Genomic DNA, 15,547 nt, shown 5'->3' on the forward strand with positions numbered 1-15,547 from the left:
TGTCAGGCTCCTGTCCCCACCCCTCCATCTCATTCCCATTAGGCGACCGAGGGTAGCGGGGTGAGTATGAGAAAAAAGAAGACACCGCCCTCGTATTCAGGGAGTTTAACGTCTAGAAGGTTGAGAGATCTTTGTGCTAAAGGCCCTCTGCTTAGTGCTTGGGATGCAAAAATAAGACAGATTCGTTGTCTTCTCAGTACTTAAGATGTGTTCTGTTATGACATATTTATTTTTTGTAACGATTTGTTTCCTTCCGTCTCACTCGCCCGGCAGCTTTTCGAGGCAGAGACCGCGGCCGCCGGGGGTGGGGAGGGTGTCTTTCACACAGTAGGTGATCAAAACCCGGCCGCTGGAAGGAAATGCAATGGAATCGCTGCGGGCTTGAGTTCTGTCTCCTGAACAGCGAGAATGACAGCTGCAACCGGACGCTTGGAGGTCAAGACGAACGAAAGGAACGTAAGAAACTTGAATGGGGAAGCCTTCTAGAAATACTAAGTATTCGTTCTCCCGTTTGGACTTTGGCAAGCCAGGCTGTTTTAGGAAGGGTCTGGCACTCTGTGTTCCTAAAATTGGTTTCCTAGATGGAGTTGGAGGGAGGCGAGCGTGGAAACGCTGCTTTTTGTCAGGGTGCCCGAGGCAAGAAGGGGAAGGAGGAGGGGTGAGACCGGTGAGCCAGAAGCAAGCCAGGGACCTGGAGAAGAGGGACATCCCAGGCGACTGCAAGGAGTGCGGCGTCTGCACCCGCAGGGGCCAACGCAAACGGGAGACCTGAGGGGAAGGGAGAGGGCAGGGGCGAGGAAATCCAGGGAAAGCGCGCCGATTGGTCCTCTCCTCGGGGCGTGTGCTTCTGTACGCCCAGCGATTGGTGGCGGGAAAGTAGCTGGTTAACCGGCCCCCGCCGCCCCACCATTGGTTAGCAGCCTCTCTAGCTGCTACACCACTGGCCAGCGGGCCGGCGAGCCGCGCGCGGATTGGTCGGGGACGACCGCCGAGACCGGCTCCCTTCGGGCGCTCGGATTGGCTGGCGGAAAGAGGCAGGTATCCGGGCTCTGGGGCTCCTCCATTGGTGGGCGGGGAAGGGGGGTTGGGCACAGCGATTGGTGGGCGGGGGGCCGGGCCTGGGCCGGCGGGGAGCGGATTGGTCGGAAAGTAGGTTAGTGGTGCGACATTTAGGGAAGGCAGAAAGTAGGTCAGGGACGGAGGTGCCTGTTTACCCGCGCCGGACTCACCGCCGCCGCCGCCGCGGGATCCGAGTGGGGGCGCGGACGCGGGCGCTCCCGCGAGCCACGGTGAGTGTCGGGCTGGCCGCGGCCAGCGGCACGGCCCCGGGCACCCCGTCGGGGGCCGTTAGCACCCTGGCAGGCGCGGCGCCCCTCCCGCCGCCCGGGGCGCAGCCCGGCCGCCGGGGAACCCTGCCCGACGTGCCCGCTGCCGGCCTTAAAGGGCCCGTGCCCGCTCCCTGCCCCCACCCGAGCCTCGGGGAGGCTGCGCCCCTTAAAGGCGCCGCGCCCGGCCGCCCCCATCCTCTCTCGCGGGGGCTGGCGCTGCAGGGTAGGGCGGGCAGAGGTGCCGCAGGCGCCCTTAAAGGGACCGGGAAAGTGTCCGCGGGAGTACCCACCTCCCCTCCGCGGGTATCGCTACCTGGCGGGGGTGAGGAAGGAGCCAGCTGCCTCTTAAAGGGACAGCTCCGCCCTTTGGGAGCAACGATCCGGCTCAGGGCGAGTCGTAGGATGTATCCCTGGGAGATGGGGGGACCCTCGAGAGGACCATTCTTGACGGCTGCACCCCAAGGGCATTGGGCAAGGAATGCCTCTTCTGCCCTTCCTCTCCCATCTCCTCCACTTCCCTTTCGGGAGCCTACGGGGCTGGGAGGAGGAGGGAGGGCGTCTCCGTCGGGCTTGCGGAGTGCGAGTCTGCTCGCCCCTTCGGCCCTGTCGCGGGGCCTTGGCGCTGCACCCGGGAATCCGGGGACCATAATGGGGCAGACCTCAGCCTGCGAACTTTCGTCCGGCCTGCGCCGTCTGGGTCCCGGCGGCCCCGGGAGCATCCCCCGTGGGTCTTTGAGCAGGTGCCCGACGGCACGGGGTTGTCGCCCGGCGTCCAGGTGTGGGCCCGCCGCCCGCCCTAGAAGCCCTGGAGCCCCGCGGAGGGCGCAGCGAGGCTGGCTCTAGCACCGGGTTTGACAGATGTCAGAAAAGAAGGGTTCCCGCTCGCGATTGCCGGGCGTTGACAGCCAAGAGAACTCTCGTTTGCTCGGAGATAGAAGTGGAAGAGCAGAAATTAATGCCGACCTTGTGGGGCTTGAGTCAACGACCCCCGAGGGGTCTCGAGAGTCGGCTGCGGAGCGCAGGCAGGTGTTGGAGGGTAGGCGCAGGGGAAGGACGTGTTGCACTGGACATTGGCGTCGTCGGTTGTCACTGTCGGTGCTGGGCGATGAGGGACCAGGCTGACACTCCTCAGCCCACATTCCCTATCCCCTTTTCCCTCCTCCGCTTCAGCCCCCTGGCCCTTTCCCGGTCCAATAGCGTTGTCTGGGCACTTTGGCTCTTGCTAGTCTCTTCTCCTTGCTTACAGAGCTACTCCTCAGCATGGGATTATTAGCCAAGTTTTCTCACCCAGCTTCCAGAAATAAGATTCGGTTTTTGTGAGGAAGCATTTCTTGAGTGTACCTGTGTTTCCAGGGTCTTTGTTAAAAAACAAAAATGCACAGAAGCTGGCCATTAGATGCATCTCATTTCCCACAGCGCTTGTCCTTCTGACCTCTGCTGCAGTTCCCGCTTTAATCTAGTTTTACATGACAACTATTATTTGAATTCTTCTGGTCCCATTGATATCAGGATCTGTCAATTTGGGTTGGTGGAGTTTTTAATTAATGTACTGGTTGAATCATGAGCTTAAAATAATCATCGCTGCTCCTGAGCAGTTTTGAATAATCTCATGCTCTTCGTGCTTGCAAGGGGGGGGGGGGAGTCACTGCTGTTAAATTAAATTTCCATATCAATGAAACTCCAAAATATTTTTTAAAACACAAAATTGAATCTTTTGGTCCATGATCTGTTACTGAGTTCACTTTACCGATATGTCTTTAAAGCAGCTTGTGGAACCTATTTAGAAGGCTTTGAAATTGCCTGTATTGCCTGAAGCTGGAATCTGTGGAGGTATTTTGGTTTTGACGGTGGATGTAGCCAGTGAGTAATAATAATAATTTAAACGATAGTTAAATTTGTGCCGTATTCCAACCCCTAAAGTTTAAAAAGGGGGAGGGAAAGGAACAGGTGGTGGAAGAGTATTAGTCTGAGAGTTAGAACTCACTGGTTCTGGCCCAGACTTGGGTATTCATGGCTGTGCCACCTGGGGTGAGTCACTGAGCCTCTCTGGCTTCTATTTGCCTCAGATGGAAAGTAAAGCAGTTGAACTAGGTGCCCTAGAGTTCTCTGCATCTCTAAATATTTAATACTTTGAGTTCAGGTTGGTATTTACCTCCAGAACATCTGAGCTGAAGTCCTATTTTCATAGGAAACTTAAACAGAACGACAGATGGGGCTTTAAAGACTCCATTTCAAATGATTATAAAATGACGACGACTCAGGAGTGTCCGCCTTCTGCCGAAGAGGTTTGCATACCACACAGGAGAAAAGGAAGTGGCCGTGTTTTCAGATTTTGCCTTCCACGCCAACCATCTCTGTGCAATTTATATACCAAACAGTGAACAAGCACTGTGGAAAGACTTGGCTATGTTAACAAAACTGCATGAGAATCTATAACAACTAAATATTTCATATGTCTCTTCGGTGTAGAGTTGCTTTCCTTCTGTGAGCTCTTTTCTGTGTGTGATTGCAACATCAGCTCTGAGGGCGGTGAGAGAAAGTCAGTATCAAAGAAACCATTTCTGCCTCTTACCAGGTTACAGTTACAGAGTGATTTTAGTTAGCAGCTTGGTAGATGCTTGCAGGGAAGTAAAAAATCCTCTCTAGACCTTGAGGCTTAGTGAGGAGCCCAGAAACACAGGCATGTCACCCTTCTGCAGTCTTTTCTCTCCTCATTGCCACTGCGCCACTTTGTCACAACACCCGGACTTACCCCAGACACCCGCCCTGGCTTTTCTCCTCTTTCTCTCTCAAAACAAGACCTGCTCGGACTGGAGCCCCCTCAGCACCTCTTCCTTCCTGCTCAGAATGTCCTGTCTTCTCCCCCCACCCCTCCACCAACACCCCTATGTCTCCTCTTCTCTTTCCAGTTCAGAAAAAGCAACTGGATCTCTCCTCTGTTTCTTTTCCTTGGACGTCCACTTTGGGCGGGAGCCTGGACTCTGGTGGCAGGACCTGGAACTTGGGTTCTGGTTAGACAAGTGTTAGATCCCTCTGACCGCAGGCTCTTTCTCTGCGGTGTAGTGCCTGCCTCACAGAGTCTGTGTGGGAATCCAGGGAGATGGTGCATGTAAAATGCCTGGCACACAGAAAGCCCTCCCTCAGTGCCTGCTGCCACTCCCTCCCAGTGCTGCCAGGGTCCTGCCCCCTGAATATCCTCTGAGCTCTGTGTCCTTGGCCTCCTCACCAACCCCAGAAAAGCCTTCATCTTAATCTAGTAGAGGAAGGATGGAAGGGGAAGACAGAGCCCTTCTGTGGGCCTGCGATGCCGCAGCCAGCTTTCCCTTGTCTGTACGTGGTACCCCTGAACTTGAATGTCTCTCTCCCCTTCCTGCAGGGCAGCCTCTCACAGGGCTATGACTGTTCCCCTTTTCGACGCTCTCCTGTGTGCTGTCCCTAGCTCCTACCCTCTGGTGCTCTCTCTACCACCCTTCTCTATAGTTCTCAAAGATCTCCAAACACTTTAAGTCTTGAATTCCAGGGGCCTGTCCTTAGTCCAGAGTTGTTGTTCTTGGCCCCTGTCCAGCTGTTCCCCTGCCTTTCTTTCCAACCTTCTTGGAATTCCCTCCTTCTTCAGCCTTTGGGTCACAGTGCTCTCTTGGTTCTCTTCCTGCACCCCCTAATGGTAGGTTTTGGTCTTGGCCCATTTTCAGTCCTGATCGGTCTCTCCTGCTTCAGCTGCCAGTGGGTTCATTGGAGACATTAGTGACAGGCTGGAGCTAGCATTCATGACCTTGGAGTTATAGGTTGTAAACTGCTTGCAAGCACTCTTATTTCATCCTTGTAACACACGGGTGCCTGTACCCCTTCACCACCAAGCCAAGCTGAGAGGCAGTTTGTTTGAGTGGCTAAAAGTACAGACTTTGGGGCAGATCGTGCATCCTAACTGTTCCTTCCCAGCTTTATGATTTGTGGTCAAGTCGCTTTGCTCGCTATGTCTTGGTATCCTCAATTATAAGACTGGGATCTCTGGAGTCCTTACCTCAAAGAGTTGTGGTGTAGATTAAATGAGTTAAAACTATTAAAATATACATGAAGCTGTTCATGGCACATCGTGAGCGTTCTGTGAATGTCAGCTCTTGGTACTTCTGCTCCGCCTTGCCCCTCCACATCCCGCCTGCCTGTCTATGTGCACGGGACTGTCTAGTCAAACTGAAGGGCTGTCTGTTGCCTGGGCCAGCCCTTGGCCCATTCCATGTTCCAACTTTCTCATGTCAAAATCTTACTCCTCTCTAAGACCCAGCTCAACTGCTTGGTCCTCCAGGAGCTGTTCCTTCATTGTGTATTTTTTTTCCTCCCCACACCTGGCAGCAGTGTCCCCCAGCCCTTGGTTTAGCTTGAATTCATAGGTACTGCTGCATCTGAATTGTGTTGGGCTATCTCTGGGACTATGTCCCTGCTTGCTCACGCCAAGCATTTTGGGGGGAATTCATCTTGGTTTTCCCAAATCCCAGGCATAGGGAGACTTGATGTGCTCATCCAAACTCACGTAGTGATCTTTGAGGAGGAGGAGATGGGATGGGATGCATCAGGGACACACGTGGGACATGGCTGTGAGTAGCTAGGTCTACAGGGAAGAGAGGTTTGAGTTTGGGACTTAACGTGGTAGGGAGGATGAGATTGAACAAGCTTTAGTCATCTTTGCTTTAGGGAAACGTTGAGTGCCGGCATAGGATGAGAAATGATTTTTACGTTAGTACGTGCTGTCCTTTTAAATAGTATAAACTCATGTTCCTCCAGCCTGGTTAAAGAAGGTGATGGAGGTCTGCCTGATTTCCTATTCTGGTTAATACTCTACCCATTGGATTTTGTACGTATACCAAGTAAAACATTTACATATATTTATGCCTTCAACTGCTGTTTGAAATGTGTGACTTGGGCCAATTAGTTAGCTTCTCTGAGTCTGACTTACCTCATTTGCAAAACAGAAATAATAGTACTGATGGCATTAGTGGCTAACATTTATTGGACACTTTCTATGTGTCAGCAAAGAGGTTAGTCACCTTATGTTTATTAACATGTTTAACCTTCATCACAACCCCGTGAGGTAGGCACCGTGATTATCCTTTTTTTTTTTCTCAAGTGAAGCAGTTTTGGAAACTGCCCAAGGTCACTCAGCTGGTGTGGGGCAGGGCAGGATTTATGGCCAGAGGATTCCAGAGTCTGTTCTCAAAGCATGGTTGTCCGGGCCTGCTGCGGGGGGAGCCACCACCCGAAATGCTGTGTGCGCAGTGCCCAGCACCGTGCTGGGAGGCAGGCAGGCCTGCGGTGATGGCTAACCAGTCTTGCTGTTGACAGATGTGGTCGTGCACCTTCTCTTCAGCGGGACTGATCTGCGGCAGGACACCATGCCCATTTAGATCTCACCGAGTAGCACTTCCAAGGGCTCATGAGCATTCTTCTCACATCCTGTTGTGCACTTCTGTCTCTCTTGCTTCCTCATGCCTTTCTGCAGCATTGTTCTGACAGGGGCCTGGCGTGGCTCAGCCAGCCCCTCCCCAGGTAGCTCCAGGCATCAGATGAACCTCTGAATGGAGCTCGGTACCCCTTGCCCCCCTGTAGCCGTCTGCAGAGCTCCTCACTGGGGAGGAGACCTTTTTAAGAGTCTCTCACCATCTTCCTCCTCTCCCCAGCTTCTTAACCCAAAGACAGGCATCAACAGCCTTGGTGTATATATATATATTTTTAATGCCAGTTGTTTCCCGAATACATTTAGATAGTAAGAGAAACATTGTCTTATGTCAGGAACCTGTTACATAAAAATGTGTTATATAATGTTCAAATATATACTGCACAGTGGAATTAGATACCACTTTTTTTCCCCCAAAGAATAGACAGATAATAAACACAGGCTATAGTGAATGTAATTAATCTTGGATTTGGAAAGCATGGAAAGACATGCTCTGCCCTCAGAGCTATTGTTTGGAACCTCTGTTATCCTCCTCGAGTGCTCCAAGTATAGGATGTATGGGAAGTTGACCTGAATCTGCCATGGAATGCTACTGTGAAATACTCTGGAAATTGTCTTTTTCAGGGGGGGCGAAATTCCTTGACATCTTACTTACTTACGTTTTTCTCATATCCAAGCAGAGGGAAGAAGCTCTTTTTGTCCCTCATACTTAGACCAGTGAGGTCATCTTCTAACCAGTTTTGTGTTCTACCCTCTCCTTCCTTCAGTTCTTTCCCTATAATGCAGCCAACTTTGCCTTCCAGAAGCAACCCTGTTGCCGGTGGCCTATGGTTCACACTCCTGTGTTCAGTGCTTCAGGCTGTCCAGAGTCAGACCCTGTTCCCCCTCGGTGGCCCTGCCTCTCCACCCAAACCCCCATTCCCAGACTGAGCCGGGCACCCCAGGTTGGGTGCTGCTCGGCTTTGCCCTCCCCTGCCTGGACCTCCCCCAGGCCGTACTCCTCCCTGCTGTCTGTCTGACTCCCCCTCTCCCCCTTGACCTGAGGGGCCTGTCCTCTTTGTCTTAGCACTTCTTTGTGAAACCTCCTCTGGTGACATTTGCCTCCTTTACATACACACTCTGTCTCTCTTTGTGACTTTTGATTGCCAGCCGTGCATTCAGAAGCAGTGGTACTTCATGATTAGCAAGTTATCACCTTGTAGGTAATCGGGATGGCCAGTTCTCTCATTCTTTAATCATTTCGCTAGTAAATACCTTGTCCTCACTTCCTATTCTCCAGCTCTACTCATTTACCCCTCCAGTGCAGTGGACTGGATGCCTACTGTGTGCACAGCACTATTACAGGCACTGGAGATACAGCAGTGAACAAAGCAGAGTCCCAGCCAGACACAGGTCGTGAACAGTTGAAGACGTTCACTTCCGGTAGTGATAGATGTGAGGAAGGCAATGGCGTAGAGTAAAGCAATAGTGACGATGAATGGTGGCAGGGAGGTTGCTTTAGATGGGTCCCTTGGGGAGGCCTTTCTGAAGAGGTGACATTTAAGCTTAGCTGCAGGAAGATCTGGGGGAAAGTGTCCCAGGAAGTAGAAACAACAAGTGCAAAGGCCCTGAGGTTGGAAGTAACTTGTTTTTGAGGAAGGTGAAGGCCTGGTAACTGGATTATGCACTCCTTGTGTGCAGATATTTATCCTCCCTATAACCTAGCTCAGTGCCAGAAAGCCCGTTAAATACTCGCATACAGGACTGGAGCATTGGCCCTTAGTGATACATTGTATAAATAACAGTTAACAAGACTCTGCACAGAAGGCTTTTAATAAAACTTTATATTGCACGGAAGTTGATGGTTCAAAGGGTTTTCTCATAAATGTACACCTAGCATGTATCATCAGCTATTGCTGTGTTCATTGTTGTTTAGTGCAGAGTTTCAGTCCTCAGAATTCTGTTTTACATGTGCGGCCAGCTTAAAAGCAGGTCCGTTCCAAAAGCTCATTTGTAAGGCACTTGAAACCTGGGATGGATTTTCCTATAGAAAAAGATGAACCAACTGGTGGTTTAGTTCCCAGGCGAGCCCACAAACGTCATTTCGGGCTGACTGTGGTTGAAGCCACACTGTTTAGTGCTAAAGTATCCTCAGCATCAATTAAGCCTTTTGCCGCTGGACCCCTAGATGGCATTCTAGGTCATTTACTGTTAGCATCAATGGGACCCCATCTCCTCCTATTTTTCCAGTCTGCCAAAAAAGTTTTATGAAAGGAATTCTTGCCCTAGTGCCTTTAAGATTTAGCTCCCCATGTTATAAACGGGCCCGTGGTGTGCCGAGTGGGGAGAGCCCTGCACTGGGAGCTGGGAGAGCCTGGGGCCCGGTCTTGGCCCTGCTACTGACTTGCTGAAAAACTTCGAGTAAGCTGCCTTCACTGAGCTTTGATTTCTCAGGTCCTTCTTGGATATAAAAGCTTGTTTTCTCACCACAGTGGGAAAACATATATATATTTCATTGTTCCAGCCTACCCTCAAATGGCTGCCTCCAGTTTCTTCTTGAAGAAGTAGATGTACTCAAATAACGAGCAACTCAAGAAGTTCCCGTGTGTGGTGCTCACCAGGTAGGCGCTCTGTTGGCATCCTCATCTCGACCTGCTATCTTTCTTAATGAGTGGAAAGAAATTTCATCCTAGAACTTTTGGTCCCGATAAGATTCCTGTGTTCTTGGCCAACTTATCTTCCATATAATTATGTAAACTGGTTTTTCTTTTTAACTCTTAGGGATAAAAATGGTGACTATGGTTTGTTACTTATGAATTATACTTCTAAGTGCCCTTAGGGAATGGAATGAATTTGCAGGAGAGAGCAGAGCTGAAAGAGTGTGGGATCAAAAACAATTTTAAATGTTAAATGCAAAGCTATTTTCAGTATCCTGCTGGAGGAAAAAAAAATTTTTTTTAAGGCTTTCGATGATAGAAGAGGTTTCTGCTCCAAAGGAGAAAGGAGCCTCAGGTTTTCAGTGGTGCAGACTAGCGAACGACCACCCCTCCCTTCCTCGTTTCCCCTCTCTGTTCTGCTTTGGCGTCATGAGCCACATTTGCCATTTGACAAGTTTGCTGTTTAAAGGACTGTGGGACACAGGGTGTTAGGGAGTTAGAGCTCACATGGCCCAGGGCGCAGGGTGCTTTGCTGCAGACTTCCCCACCAGATTCGAGCAAGGGGCGCCTCCTTGGGATTTAAACGGCACTTTCAGCATGGCCTCGGTGTGGTCAGTTGTGAATGAGATTTTCCTTTTTTCCTTACATAAAGGCACAGCAAGGAGTTGGGGCAAGAAGCTTCTGCTGGATTTCACTTTGGAGCTGGAAGGTGGCATGATACCTAGCCTTCCTCCTTAGATGCCAGACTCTGAACAGGAATTGTGTCTGTTTTGTTCTTGGCTGTATCCCCAGCAACTAAGACAGTGTCTGCACAGAGTAGTCACTTAATAAATACTTATCAAATGAATGAATTCAGCCTCGGAAAGCCCAGCTTTCCTTCCCTTTCTAAGCCTCATGAGCTTGGTCTCTCAAGGTGACCACTTCCTTTTGAGGTCTGTGTTTATCTTATTCTTCAGGCTGGTCAGGTATCAGTATCTTTTATTGATAATCAGGACTTAACTGGCCATGGTTGTCCCTGCCTGGCTGATGGTTCATCTTTATGTTCTTTTTAATTGGCCTCAAAGTACAGCAAATCAGTAGCTGAGCCTCATCAACTGGAAGAAAACTGACTGTGTTTCTTTGGGCAGAAGTACTACACATTGATTTATTCAGTCAACACATATCTGAGCCAGGCACTCAGGCTAGACCCAGAGGGAGGGCAGAAAGAGTCAATGTAGGGGCGCCTGGCTGGCTCAGTGGTGGAGCATGTGACTCTTGATCTCAGGGTTGCAGGTTCGAGCCCTATGTTGGGTGTAGAGATTACTTACAAAATAAAATCTTTTAAAAAAAGAGAGAGTTGTTGTAGCCAAGGAGCCTGCAGTTTCATCTGTTGATGGAAGATAATCCAAGGCCATGTATAATGCCAACAAAGTGGTCTAGACTGTTTGTAGGTACTGAAGGAATTCAGAGACCAGAGAGATCTTTGTGAGTTGTCATGGCAGGGAGGAGGCCTCATGGAAATGATCAGGTTTAATCCAGACCTTTAAGAATGGGTAGGATTTAGATTCACAGACAAGGGGTAGCGCAGGTGTTTCCAGGGAGTGGATGGGTGGGAACATAGCACAATTAAAAGCACAGAGGTAGGAATGACCAACTTGTATTCAGGAACAGAGACTTGCCTAGAATGGCGGGTTCTCAGATAGTGGTGGGAATTTAAGTTTAGAAGATCAGTCAGTGCCTAAACATGAAGCACATCATTTCAGATGATAGTAATTACTAGTATATGGAGAGTTCTTATGATGTCCCCAGCATTTCACATGTATTATCTGATTTAATGCCAATGAAACCCCATGAAGGGGTATTATTATTAGCATCGTTTTAGAGATGAGGATCTTGAAGCACAGAGTGATCCAGTGACCTCCCTAAGGTCAATATAGCTAAGAAGCAAAGGATCCAAGCTTTAAAACCAGGCGATGGAAGCTCTTGGCCATTGGACTCTCCTGTCTCCCAGTGTCCTCCACATGCAGGATTTGGATTTGGTTGGGGTGTTAGAGTCATGAGCTAGAAGTAAACAAGGCTCTATTTAGCCCACTCCTTCATTCTGTATATTAGGAAACTCTGTGAGGTTAAGTGGCGGGTCACAGTTTACCTGGTGAGGTAGAGACTGGACAGCAGTGGAGGGAGAACCGCTAAAGTTGGTTTTACTGTGGTTATGATTACTATTTCAGTGATGTGAAATAATTATCCCTAAAGCATCAGTCCAGTGTGAATGTTTCAGTCATATCGGAGCAGCGAGGGACGAGCTGCAGTAGAGACCTAATAGGAGGCTGCTAGCTGAATCCAGACAGAGACTTAGAGGGAGCCGGAGCTGGGAATTGTCAATTATGTTAATTGGCAAGGCTGTTTTCCGTCACCCTTTAGATTTCTAGAGTGCAGAGAACATCTGCCTGTGTGAGTGTCTTTCAAGTATGTGAATCTGCACTGTACTGTGACCGAGCTGCCTTGGTTAATGAATTCTCCAGAAGCAAAGCACCATTATGAAAGTTGAATGTTTAAAAACAAATACCCACATTTTCTGGAAAAAGAACCAGATGAGGAACCAGATAACTTGCATTCTGGGCTGCTTCTGCTACTTAAGCACCAGATAGCCTGAGCCAAATTACTTAAATGTCTCAAACTGTGGCTGATTTCTTATCTGTGGAACAGGTGTAACAATTCTTGCCCAGCCCCAACTTACAGTGTGGTTCTGATGCTGGAATGAGATAAGGAAAGAATAAGGGTTTTGAAAGCTGTAAAATTGCTCCCGGGTTGGAGGGAGCCGCAGTTGTAGTTTTCATAGTGAAGGTGTACAGGCCTTGCAGGGATAGCCTGGAGGGCAATGAAGGAAGTTCTCCCGCCTCTGGGGCATGTTTAGAGATGCGGCGCTGTCCACTGCGTGGGTGCTGACGGGCCTCACTTTGCTGGGTAGGGCCGTATTTGAAAGGTGATGACATATTTCACCCTTAGAGATGGGAAGCCACAGCCTGGGCATGGCTGGAAAGGGTAGGCACAGATACTCAAGTTAATCTGTTCTTCTCTGCACACACCTCTCAGTACAGTGATGGGCAGCTGTGAACCAGAAAAACAAGTGTCAGGATCTAGCTGGCCAGCCAGTTGGGTATGCTTGGATGTTTCGCCTATCCTAGGGCATGAGGCAGAAATCCAGAAGAACCTTGATTAACCCAGGAGCTAAGGGGTGAGCCAGGATGCTGTCCAGGTAATACCTGATTCTAAAGCCTGTAACAAAGTCTTGATTGGAGATGTGTCAAATCTTAATTTTTGTTAGTTTTGCATGGTTTATTTATTATTATTATTATTAATTATTAATACCTAACCTTTGAGCATTTACCGTCTGCCAAGAACTGTGCAAAGTGCTTATTTGCCTTTTCCCATTTAATACAGTAGCCCTGTGGGGTGGACACTGTCAGTTTCACTTTGTAATTAGGGAGACTGAGACCCAGAGATGCTTCAGATAACACACAGTGGGTGGAAAAGCTGTGATTCAAACCCAGGACAGTCTCCTGAGCCTACACTCTCAACCGCTACCATCTTCTTTCTCCCTTCACCTGGCACTCCACATGCTTCCTGCCCCTGGTTTTGAAGTTTCTGACAGCACAGATCTTCAGAAGGCATTTTTGGTTGATAAATGACACATCACACAGTGGCCTCAGCTCACTGTGTCTCTCTCTTCTTCATAGCCCATGGCTGACATCGAGCAGCTCTCCCTGGCTGCTTACAGCTCATGAGCAAATGGATGCCAGCACTGTATGCATCAGATTGACTAACTCTTGCCAACTAATGCATGTGGGAATTTTAAGGAGAGCAGAAGACAGGGAAAGGGATTGCGCTGGGTCAGTTTTTCAAAAAGTGGCCATGTAGCTTGTAGTCTGCTCAGCATTCATGATGATGCTTGTCAAAATCTCCCCACAAAAGTCTTTGCAAATGTCATGATTCTGATAATACCATTTACCTCTGTATGATTTACAAAGTAGTTTTTACATGCATTGTCTTGTTTAGTCTTCACCACAGCCCTGGCCCCGTGAGGAGAGGAGAGTTACAAAGACTCATTTTGCAAGCTATGAAGTACCTGGAGAGTTTCAGCTATTGCCCCAGGCCCCAAAGCTAGTCGGTGGCACAGCCAGGACCTACACACTGCTTTCCTGACTTTAACTTTTACTCTGTTCCCAAGTTTCTCTTTGCTTTCTCTATTAAGGATGTCATTAAGTGATCTGACTTACTGTATTCAGAAGTCAACAGGAATTATTAAAGTGAGGTGTTTTGTGCTACACACTGTTAGCGAATCAGAATAAATAAAAGGTCATGTAATTGGTTGTTGTGTTAGGTTTAATTGATTTGCACCTGCTTTGTATGGCAGAGAATACACCTATATCTTTTGTGGCATATTATTGGACCAAAAGCCCTTCTAGCTTTAAAAGCCCCAAGGCTTCGGGGCGCCAGGCTGACTCAGTTGATTAAGCATCTGCCTTCGGCTCAGGTCATGATCTCAAGGTCCTGGAATCGAGCCCCATGTCAGGCTCCCTGCTCAGTAGGAAGTCAGCTTCTCCCTCTCCCTCTGCCTCCTCCCCCCCCCCCCGCCCATAAGCTGTCTCTCTCTCAAATAAACAAATAAAATCTTTAAAAAAAAGAAGTCCAGGGGCGCCTGGGTGGCTCAGTCGTTAAGCGTCTGCCTTCGGCTCAGGGAGTGATCCCAGCGTTCTGGGATCGAGCCCCACATCAGGCTTCTATGCTGGGAGCCTGCCTCTTCCTCTCCTACTCGCCCTGCTTGTGTTCCCTCTCTCTCTGGCTGTCTCTCTCTCTGTCAAATGGATAAATAAAATCTTAAAAAAAAAAAAAAGAAGTCCAAAGGCTTTAATAGATGATCAAACATGGAGTTTATGTAATGTCTTTTAAAAGTTGACCATCAAGATCTTGGTTAGGAACACAAGCTCCTGTTATCACATTGTTTCCATGGAGAAATTAGCCTTGGCTCACATCATTTCAGCTCTTGGTGCCTTTTCCAGGAATGGAGTGAGCCGCTGCAGGAGAGAGGACTGGTCGTGCTTGTCACTTAGAGCTCTCTCCCCTCCTGTTATTGAAGGGGGCTGATTTGCTTTTCTGGGCTCTCTCAGTTTGTCCTGTGATCTGAACATAAATCATCTTTGAGGTCCTGGTGATTGGTTTTTGTTTTGTTTTGTTTTTTTGGGGGGGGCAGTTTTCCCTGAAATAAACCTGAATGGAACACTTTCTTATATAGTTTTGAACCTCCTCTTTGGCAGCAAGGGGCTTTACTCAGAGAATGTAGAACTGTTGTCACTCAAGCCTTTTTGGTTGGGACACCAGGCAAGTTCCTGTACTAAAGAGATCCACCATCACAATGGCTGAAACTAGTCCATAGTAGGTAGTGGTCCAGGCCTTCTGTCTTCATCATGTGGCTTCTGCTTGATGGTTGAAGGGGGAAGCTTCTAATTTTACCATCTCCTGGGGGAAAGGGTTGGGGTGCGGGGCAGTCACATGTAGTCATTTTAAGGTCAAGATCTGGCAGAAGCACGTTCTTTTATCCTAGGGGCCAGAACTTAAGTTATATGGCTACATTTAACTGCAAAAGAGGCTGAGAAATATCTTTAGGTGGGAGGTCATGAGTCCAGCAAAATCTGTTTTTAAGAGTGGAGAAGAGATCGAACATTAGGAGAAGCTTTCAGTGTGCTGAGTCGTGGTACCAATGGGAAGGCTTCAATAGAGTTATGAAGCTCTCCTGAGAGCTGCGAAGATGTGTGAGCACAGGGCCAGAATCTAGGCAGGCACACAAAAATCAGGGAATATGCAGCCATCTGGAAGTCAGGGCGACTCAGGGCTCAGAAAGTAGGCAGCCAGGTAGAACCAAGGTGCCAGGGGGAATATGAATAATCCAAAAGACTTCAGTTGTCTATTAGAGGAAATTCATCAGTGTAAGTGGTACAGTAAAAAGAGCACTGAGCTAGGAGTCAGAAGACCTAGGTTTGAGTCCAGCTCCTTCTGCTTCATAACATGGGCAGAATACTTTGAAGAATGTTTGCTTTATCATCTACAATATGGGAATAACAGTGATGGCCTTTCCTGTCTCCCAGGCTTAGTGTGAG

At 48.9% G+C, this 15,547-nt stretch overlaps 1 protein-coding gene across 8 annotated transcripts in view; it reads left to right on the forward strand.

Moving 5' to 3' along the window:
* The first annotated feature begins 1,146 nt into the window (after positions 1 to 1,146).
* Positions 1,147 to 15,547, forward strand: part of ARNTL (aryl hydrocarbon receptor nuclear translocator like) — a 107,470-nt gene continuing 93,069 nt past the window's right edge. For 4 of the 8 annotated variants that reach the window (XM_040638830.1, XM_040638829.1, XM_040638834.1 and 1 more), the window contains exon 1: positions 1,147 to 1,289. The gene's annotated coding sequence lies outside the window, so the exon portion shown is untranslated. The remainder of the gene's footprint in view (positions 1,290 to 15,547) is intronic. The other 4 variants (XM_040638831.1, XM_040638835.1, XM_040638833.1 and 1 more) reach the window with 1 other exon arrangement.

The sequence above is a fragment of the Ursus maritimus genome, unplaced genomic scaffold (genome assembly GCF_017311325.1).
Source record: "Ursus maritimus isolate PB19 unplaced genomic scaffold, ASM1731132v1 scaffold_23, whole genome shotgun sequence".
Classification (NCBI taxonomy): Eukaryota; Metazoa; Chordata; class Mammalia; order Carnivora; family Ursidae; genus Ursus; species Ursus maritimus.